Below are 8,950 nucleotides of genomic sequence, written 5' to 3' on the forward strand. Positions count from 1 at the left end.
CTGTTGCAAGTATATACAGAATACACGCTCGCATGCACACACACACACACACACACACACACACACACACACACGCACTTACACCTGCAGCGAAATTCAACAGATACAAGATGCATCACTCATCCGATGTCGCTGCCAACCACTCAGCCTGCTACAGCACAAACACACACAAGTCTGCAACTGGTGTGTGTTCATACACACGTTTGTGTTAGACTGCCAAAATTTGTTAGCAGCAAAACAAACGACGACTCTCTTGAAAAAGAATTTCCTGCACCCTGACCCGAACCTGAACATGAGACCAAGCGTGAACGGCCCCTTCGAGGAGCTGATGATGCAGCAAACTAACCTCACTTTCAAAAAATGTCACCCCCTCGGGAAAATGGAAATGCAAGAACACACAAACACGTGTTGAAGTGGCGTTTAATTAACATTCATCTGAACACAGCACGATGGTGACAGGACCATAAAGGAACAAAGTATGAAAGGGAGAGAGGGAGAAAAAAAAAGCAACATGAAAAACAATTAAAGTGGACACATGTTTTCATCCAGGGAAGCATTTAGTTGGTCACTTCTAGACTGTGACACTGACGAAACAATTACTGCATTTTCTTTAGACTCTCTATGAAACTGAGCACAATGATTTTAAATACAAACGAAGATAATTCACTGTGAAATAGATCATTGGTTGCAGTGGTTCCACAACAAGCCAAAAATAGTCCTAATAACACTCCTAATTTACCAAGAAGCAGATTTATTACTAACAAATAATCCCTGAGGTGAAGGTTTGTGCAGGTCACAAGGTGGTGTTGGATTTATTCAGGTCTGAGACTCCAGTTGGATTTTTATTAAAAGAAGAAATCATAATATATCATTTGGCCATCTGTAATTTATTATAATCAAATCCTCTGATATTTCTAAGAATTGATGCTTACATGTTTCTCATCCTCTCTGTGCTTAGATCAATACCCCAGCAGCTGTGGATTTTCAGACTCTTGTTGCAGTGTTTAGCCAACCTGCCATCTGCTTCCTTTGGATGTTAAATACTTTGCATGATTGATGCAATAAATTGAGAGAGAAATCGATGTCAATAATCTGCTTCTAACGCCATGGTGCCCTATTATTTTGTACTCCTCCAGGTCATAAGAGAGTTTCCTTTCAAACACAACACAAAGCAAAAGTGGGCAACTGCCCCAGGGCCCAGGAACTCCAGGAGCCCCAAAAGGCTCCATTGTATTTAAAGCTCAATATCAACTGACATAGTATACGTAAAGTACATATACACACACAATGTTAGCACAGTTTTTATTTATCTATTTACTTTAATGTTGTGTCTTTATGGACAGGACAGGATTAACTTGAATATTTACCCTATAACTATAATAGGGAGTAAAAGTCGGGATTTTTTGCTGCATCTATTTGACCATTCTTTTTTAAGAATATGTCCCTTGTGAGTTGCCTAAATTTGTGCAACTGCAATTCTCCATTAAATTGTGTTTTCCCACCCAGACACACCTGGGAGTTCAGCTGTTGACCCTCTGGTAACAAACCCTGGTCAGGAAGCCATAGGTCACTGTATTTATTTCCCCTGCCACCTTTTAAACAACATACAGAACAGAGTTGCAAATCACTATAACCTCATGCTGTATATAGTTACTGTATGTATGAGCATTATGCAAGGGAGTTCAGAAAAAAGGTGGCCTGAAATTCTGAACGTCTGTCTCATATATAACACACAGGGTTTCTCTTCTTCTTTGAATAGATGTGCGCGCGCGCGCACACACACACACACACACACACACACACACAAACACACACACACACACACTCATTTACACACACAGACACTACTCTCTTGACCCCATGGCTGTCTGGTTAAAGTGACTTTTTATCTAATAGCCTGAAAAACACATTGACTGACTGAGCATGGCATATTAAATTCCTGCTTCTCCTCAGGGCTATTTACTCTGATAGCTTCTATTTTGGGCTATTTATTCAAGACAACACACAAAAAGTTTGAAAGATCATTGGGAAACAGTGACTAACACTCAGTACCTAAAAACATGTGAGTATTTGTTATTTTAACTTTGAGTTTATTTCATCATTTTGTCAAATACAGTAAAAAGAAAAGTGCTACCAGAAACAAACATTTCATTTGTATCGCTGAGTTTGTGGCGTTTCATTCAGTCTCTTAAGAGAGGCTTTGTCTACAGTCATACAGCAACTGTTTGAGCTAAATGCTAACATCAGCATGCTAACAGTGACAACATTAACATGCTGTTACTAAGTGGGTGTAATGCCTACCATGTTAACCATCTGATGTTAGCGTGTTAGCATGCTAATATTTCATATTGAGCTCTAACACAAAATATAGCTGTGGCTGATGGAAATGTCATTAGTTTTTGCAGATATTATGTAGATTATGAAAAATACAGGGCAAATTAAAAATGGTGTGTTCTTAATCCATCCAACTGTTGCTGAAACATTTTATTCAAAACAACAAATGTCACACTCATGGTTGTCATGGCGAACTGCAAAAACGTAATGATACATCAAAGAGCCACAAGTGAATAGGGAGAGTGGTCTCTGACACACTCCGCTGTATGTATTTCACTGGAGAAGTGAAAAGCTTGAACTCCCAGTCCTCGTCTGACATCCATCCATCCATAGAGCCATAGCCAGTTCAAGTTCCTGGGATTCAGCCAGTCGAATATCTGAACATAATTTCATGGCAATCCTCCCAATAGTCGGGAGAATTCAGTCTGGACCAAAGAGTCAGACCAACACTGCCATCCCTAGAGCCTTTGCCGTTACAATGCTAAAAAAAACACACTTATTTCTTGTTTTTTTTCCCTCCCACCTCTCCTCACAGAGCAGATTTGATGATGTCATATTGTAATTGCAGGACAGTTCATGGCCATAACTTGTGTCCTGCCGCCCAACCTGACATGTCTGGCTTCCCGGGTGCTGACGCTGGACAGAGCCCTCACACTGTGCGGAGCTGACACTGACACATGGTCTCCTGTGAGGAAGACTCCTCAGCATGAGAAAGGGACAGTCCCCACTGCAGGTGGATCAGACATCACAGTGCTTTTCCTTCCAGTAGCACTTAATCTGTTCAGCCCTTCAGCTCCTCATCCATCGGCTGGTTGATATGACTTAACCTTGACTTTCCTGTGCGCTGCAGGAGCGTGTTGCTCGCATCATGTATCATACATATGCCATTCATTTGCTTCATTAATCATTTCCACATAATAACACAGCCAGGAAATTCTTCATCTGGCCTAGATACTCATGCAAACCAAGACGGATAAATAGTCCCCTATGATCTATCCCCACCATCACCATCTCCGAGCAGGTACACAACCATGAGCGTGTTTGTTCGACATCTCCATAAATAGAAGCCATGCATTATTTCAACCGGCAACACGGCTTAAACGTGTAATCCGTGTGTACTGCCCTTTTGCATGCACTCCATCAATGTAAAACGATCACTGATAAACAGACATTGTGTTAGTAAAGAACGTGTAAACAAAAGGAGGGAATGGATATAGCGGGAAAGCCTATACGGAGTTGAAAAGGATGTTGAAATCTTGCTTCAAGGATGTAAATGATTGTGTGGCATCCCTCAGGGACGCTTTTATCTGTCTCTGCTGTTGTGGGAGGAGTTGAATATGAATTTGCACAGACTGCATTCACTTCATTTATCAAGTGTCGGATGGGGGGTTTGGGATTGTTGCATCTTTATTTTCCATATCTGCCCTTGCTTTCATTTTAACATGGCCTCTTAAAGTGTTTTTTTGGGGCTTTTTTGTGCCTTTAATTGACAGGACAGTGAAGATTGACAGAAAACGCAGAAGCAGAGATCCGGGGGTTGACATGCAGCAAAGCGTCTGGTCAGGTGAGAGTCGAACCAGGGACTCGCTGCTCAGGGAATTTGTGACCACGCAACTTTTTTTCACAAAAACTAGAGATTTTAAGTCCCATGGTTTTAACAGATGTACCGAACTGAAATCCAATAATTACATTTAAAATTATAATCCGCAGGCTCCCTGTCTGTGCTGTTTGCTTTCATTACCGGCGCCCAGAAGGATCCACCCATTATAAGGACCTTTCGAAATGGAACAACCTGGTCGTGCCGCTGTGATGCAATAATTTTCAAATGAAGCCTTCGGAGGATGCGGCCCCTGGGACGCAGCTCATGGCTGTGTGCCGACACTCCCCCCAAAGAACCTCACTGGCTGGGCTACGACACAGGTACCCACATCGCAAACTCTCTCAAATTACTTTAAATGTGCTTCTATTACAAACACGTGCATTGGATAATCAGGTCTGTTGTTAATATAGAAATATTGATAAGTGCAGCTGCTTTAAAGGAGATATTTATTTTGCACTTGGGCCACCCATGCTACCAAATGGGAGGAGTTTTAAGTACAATGGTTCACGATGCAGAATGTGTAAGTTTGTCTTTATCAGGAAAATCACTGAAAAGGAAAAGTTTCTCCTGAAAAAAAAGAAAAAGGATGAACAAGAAAAGGGAGCAACACAACCAAGACTTGCTGTCTTGCTTATTTGTTGTGTCTAATTCTCCTCTTGTCTGACTCGAGGCAAGCTGTTTAATTGTGTAAGCATGAAAGTTGTTGTTTAAATCAATTATGAGCTTAGATAAGAAGACAGAGTTGTCTCCCCCCCCCCCGTTTCTCCTCGCTCAAACTCTCAAATATCAGGATTTCAATCACACATGAATCGACGCCATGTGAGTTGTGTTCAGGCGCTGTGCACCGCAGCATGGAGGGAATCTGCTGAAATGAGGGAGAGGTGAAGGGAGGGGGATGTATGTCAGTGACCTCCCTCTGGCCATGGCCCCCTCGTCGCCTCATTCATCTCTCTGCCTCCTGACTGAGGATTTATCCACCTGATTACCCGGCAGGTATCCCACCGGTCCATCCCTATCCCCGCACTGCTCCGCTCAGCATAAACAGCTTTCGGGTTCAGCCCTTGACCTGGAGCTTAATGCAACATTAGCTGCTTATAATATCAGGCATCATGGAGTTTTGAGCTGGTCATGGCCCAGTGTTGTGCTGTGTACTGTATTTGCCCCCGAGCAAGAGACTTACTCCTTCCCTGTTTAAACTGAGATATGTGAGTGTTACAGTTTTGCTGTCGTCTTCAATGCTCTGGTATCGGTGTGAACGCTATTTAAGAATTTTGCAACAACAAATCCATTTTAATCACAGACATAAGCAGCAGCTTTCAACAAAATCAATTTTAATAAAACAGGTTAAATGCAACATGTTAAACCTGCAGCAGCTGATTGGTTTAAGAGCAGCAGAAACACCAGTTTATATATCAAACTTATTCACGTACCAAACAGCTACCGATGGGCATTAGCATTGATTTGAAGTTGTATTCGGGTCCATCTGATGAATGTAAGTCTGTTGAGCTCTACACTATTTAGCTAATGCTGAATGAGGGAGCACCAGCTCGTCCCTACCTTTGTCTAGCAGCTGTAGATAGAGTCGTACGCAGAGGGTTTCCAGAGCTGAAAACAGTGAACAGTGAGGGGAGACAATGAAAACAATGGATAAAAAAGATGCAGTTGGGGGGGGGACAGAGTCGGCTGATGAATGTCCCTGGGTTCATCACTATGAGTGACCAATTTCACATACAAGTCCTATGGCCCACAACTGGAAATGTTAGCTGCTTTGGCTATAACTTGGTTTGGTTCTGCCTTGGCTTTTACTTTGATGAAAGCTGGGGATTGTTTCTGTTTCTCACATGTAACTTATTAAAGACAATAAGTGTAGCTTTATTATGTGATTATATACACAGCAAGTCTTCATATCTCCATCTCATACTTTTCTCAAACAACTGGACCAAACTAAATCTTTTTTCTACATTGTCAAAGAAGCATGAAATGTCCATCACGTCCCTCCAGGAACAACTCTTGTGGAACAATCCAAGTGGAACAGCTGCACTGTGGGTCCAAAGGTCCGATATTATTTCCACATTTTCTCTCTCACCGACACTTCTCTGGCAAATATGTTCACTCCGGCAATAAGATGCTGGTCACTGTGGAAAATAAATGCAGTAATGAGGTAAATTCTGGACTTTAGGGTGTGAACTGGGGTCAGAAATCAGGTCATGTGAGGTCAGGAAGCTGTGGACTTTGGATTTTTCTCCTCTCTTAGATGCAGCTAAGAGAAGGGATCAACAACATCCCAATTGCAGAGAATATTTCCTGTCTTGTCAATTTGTGATTTGAGCTACACAGGTGGATTCTTACATAGAGTTTGCGGCGCAGAGAAGCACGGAGGCGAGCGCCGCGCTCTTGCTGACAAGTCGTCCTGCAGACGAAGAGGAGACGAGGCCCCTGGAGGAGGCAGAGCTGAGAGTTAATCATCTTTCTGTATGCAAAGGCCACGGTTCAAAAGGCACTGCGATGATAGGAAGTGGCAAAACCCCATTAACTCCATGACAGAGTCTGCCACAAGTAATATGCTCTCTTGCGCTTTCTCCCCACCCCTCTCTGGGTCTCTCTTTTCTCCCTGGTTCCTATTCTCTGTCGCTCACTCTGGTCCTCTCCCTTTCCTGTCTTTCATCCTTTCTCTGTTTGTCTTTTACTCGGGATGAGTTCCAGTGTCTAATTTTTTCGCACCCTGTCATCTTTTCTCAGGCTGTCTCTTTTTCCCTTCTTATTCACTCCCTTTTTCTTATTTTTCCTTTAGCCTCCCTGTCTTGTCTTTTTTTTTTTGTCCATCACATCACCTATCTCTCCTGGAGTTCCTCTCTCTCTCTCTCTCTCTCTCTCTCTTCTTTCTCATCCTTTTTCATTTATATATCCACTGTCCTGTTCCCGTCTCTCTCCCACCTCTGTTCATGCACACGTAACTGTGAATGACTGAATAACCATGAAGTTATAGTTCAGTTAATGAATTTATGTCATTTACAATAACCCAAATTACACGATTCGCTTGATAACCGGCCATTCTCTAAGCCCCATGCCCCCTTGTCCTTTTTGTACTGTTTGTCAAACTTTCCATCTGCAGTTTGCAATAATGTAATCCTCTCATCCCTAGCTGATGACCATGACTTTTGTTTGACTAAAATGATGACTTTCACTACAGTATTTTATATTATCTGCAGCTAGCTGGCGTAAGCTAATGCTAACACCAATACTCCATCGCTGTTCATATGTTGCAGGGTACAGTCACTTAGCTCTGGTATTATTTATTCGTCTTTATGTTTTTTAGAGTGTCGCAGTGTGGTGGCATGTGATCTGTCTGCGATGGGAAAAGGCGAAGCGACCCTGGAGCACTTTGTGTTCACACTGGACAGGTTACGTGAACCGCAACGTGGCACCTCGAGAGCGAACTGATTGTAGGAAATGAAACTTTGACCTTGCGTTCGTATTTTTAAACATATGCTTCAGTTCTACAAGAGAAAGGGTTTTGAAGATGAGGCACTGTCTAACCAGTTGTACTGGACTGCACTATGTTATAAGCTGTTATGTTCTGCTTGTATACAGAATGCAGGCAGTGGACAAAATGGCATGTGTTTTAATGAAAGCCGTGTCAGGGTAACCACAGGTTTTTCAAAGCCTGTTTGATGCGATTGCTCTTGCTGTCAGATGATACAGTTTCCGCCTGATGGTGCTCGCTCCCTATTACTCCCAGTTTGTGTTCCAGTCAGTTGAATTTTCTCACCAACATAAATACCAAGTTTCACCCCTCTCTTGAGACTTGATGTCAGAGTTAAAGAATTTATTCAAATGAAAAATATTCAACCATTTAATACGCAGAACAGATGATTGATTTAAACTTTGTTGGACAACTTGTGTAGCATAATTTATGGGTCTATGTTTCCCAGAAGAGATTGAGAGTCCAGGCTCAAAGGCAGGGCATGATATGTCAGAAGCACCCAGCAAGACACATACTAATGGCCTAGACTTTCTGCCATTTAGTTCTTGTCATACGCAGCAAGCTTCAAAATGCCACCAACTGTGTGCATATAAATCATCATCAGAGAGAGAGAGAGAGAGAGAGAGAAGAAATAGTGTGCATTTTTAGCTTGAAATTGTTGTTATAGATAAACGGGGATATACAGCCATACATCAGACTGTCAAAACTTGGTTTTCTGTGATTTGATTTTAATTGTGGCATGAAGAGAGTAATTCATTTTGTAGCCTTTGGCCTCAGGTGTGAACAGACGGCAGGGTCAATATAACACTCACTGAATTAAGTGTAAGTGACAGGAAGAGCAGAAAAATTAAGAGAGCCACACTATAAACTGTAAATCAGTTGACTAGCGCTATTACACACATCATAACATCACATTGCAACACATCCTGAGTGAGAGGGAGGGATGAGGTGTTGTCTCTCAACCTCTCTGTCTCTGAGAGGACAACTCTAACCTTAATCAAGTGTCGCCAACCCACGACTTGACAGTTGTTAGCAGCCGACTCCAAATTTGACAGAAGGAAAAGGAAGATTTAGGGGCCGGGGTGTGAGAGAGCAGACAAGCAAGTGTCTGCCGCAGCGGTGTTGACAAATGAGCTCTGTAACGGGGCAATAGCCTTTCGCTGTCACGAGGGAAAAATCACGCGCTGAAAGATGACATCGAAAAACACAGCTGCTCGCTGACTGTCAAATCGCCCTAACTGCCATCCGTCTCCATAAGCAACCAAATTGGGGAAGTGATTGTTCAGGTGCGAGGGAAATTACTTCAGTTACTTCAAAGAGAGAATGTTTTTTCTCATATTTCCATAGAATATCATTTTCTTTGTAATGTTATTTTGTAAGACAACTATAACCAGCTGCTGATAATGATCTGTACTGGTGATATCAGGCTTCTCCCAACCCCAGCATGCATGTGTATCTTCAACTCTCCATGGTGCTGAAAGGAGGGGAGGGATATTTGGTTAAGAGATATATATTTAAGCTAACAAAGGTGC

This window comes from Seriola aureovittata, chromosome 3 (assembly GCF_021018895.1).
Source record: "Seriola aureovittata isolate HTS-2021-v1 ecotype China chromosome 3, ASM2101889v1, whole genome shotgun sequence".
Classification (NCBI taxonomy): domain Eukaryota; kingdom Metazoa; phylum Chordata; class Actinopteri; order Carangiformes; family Carangidae; genus Seriola; species Seriola aureovittata.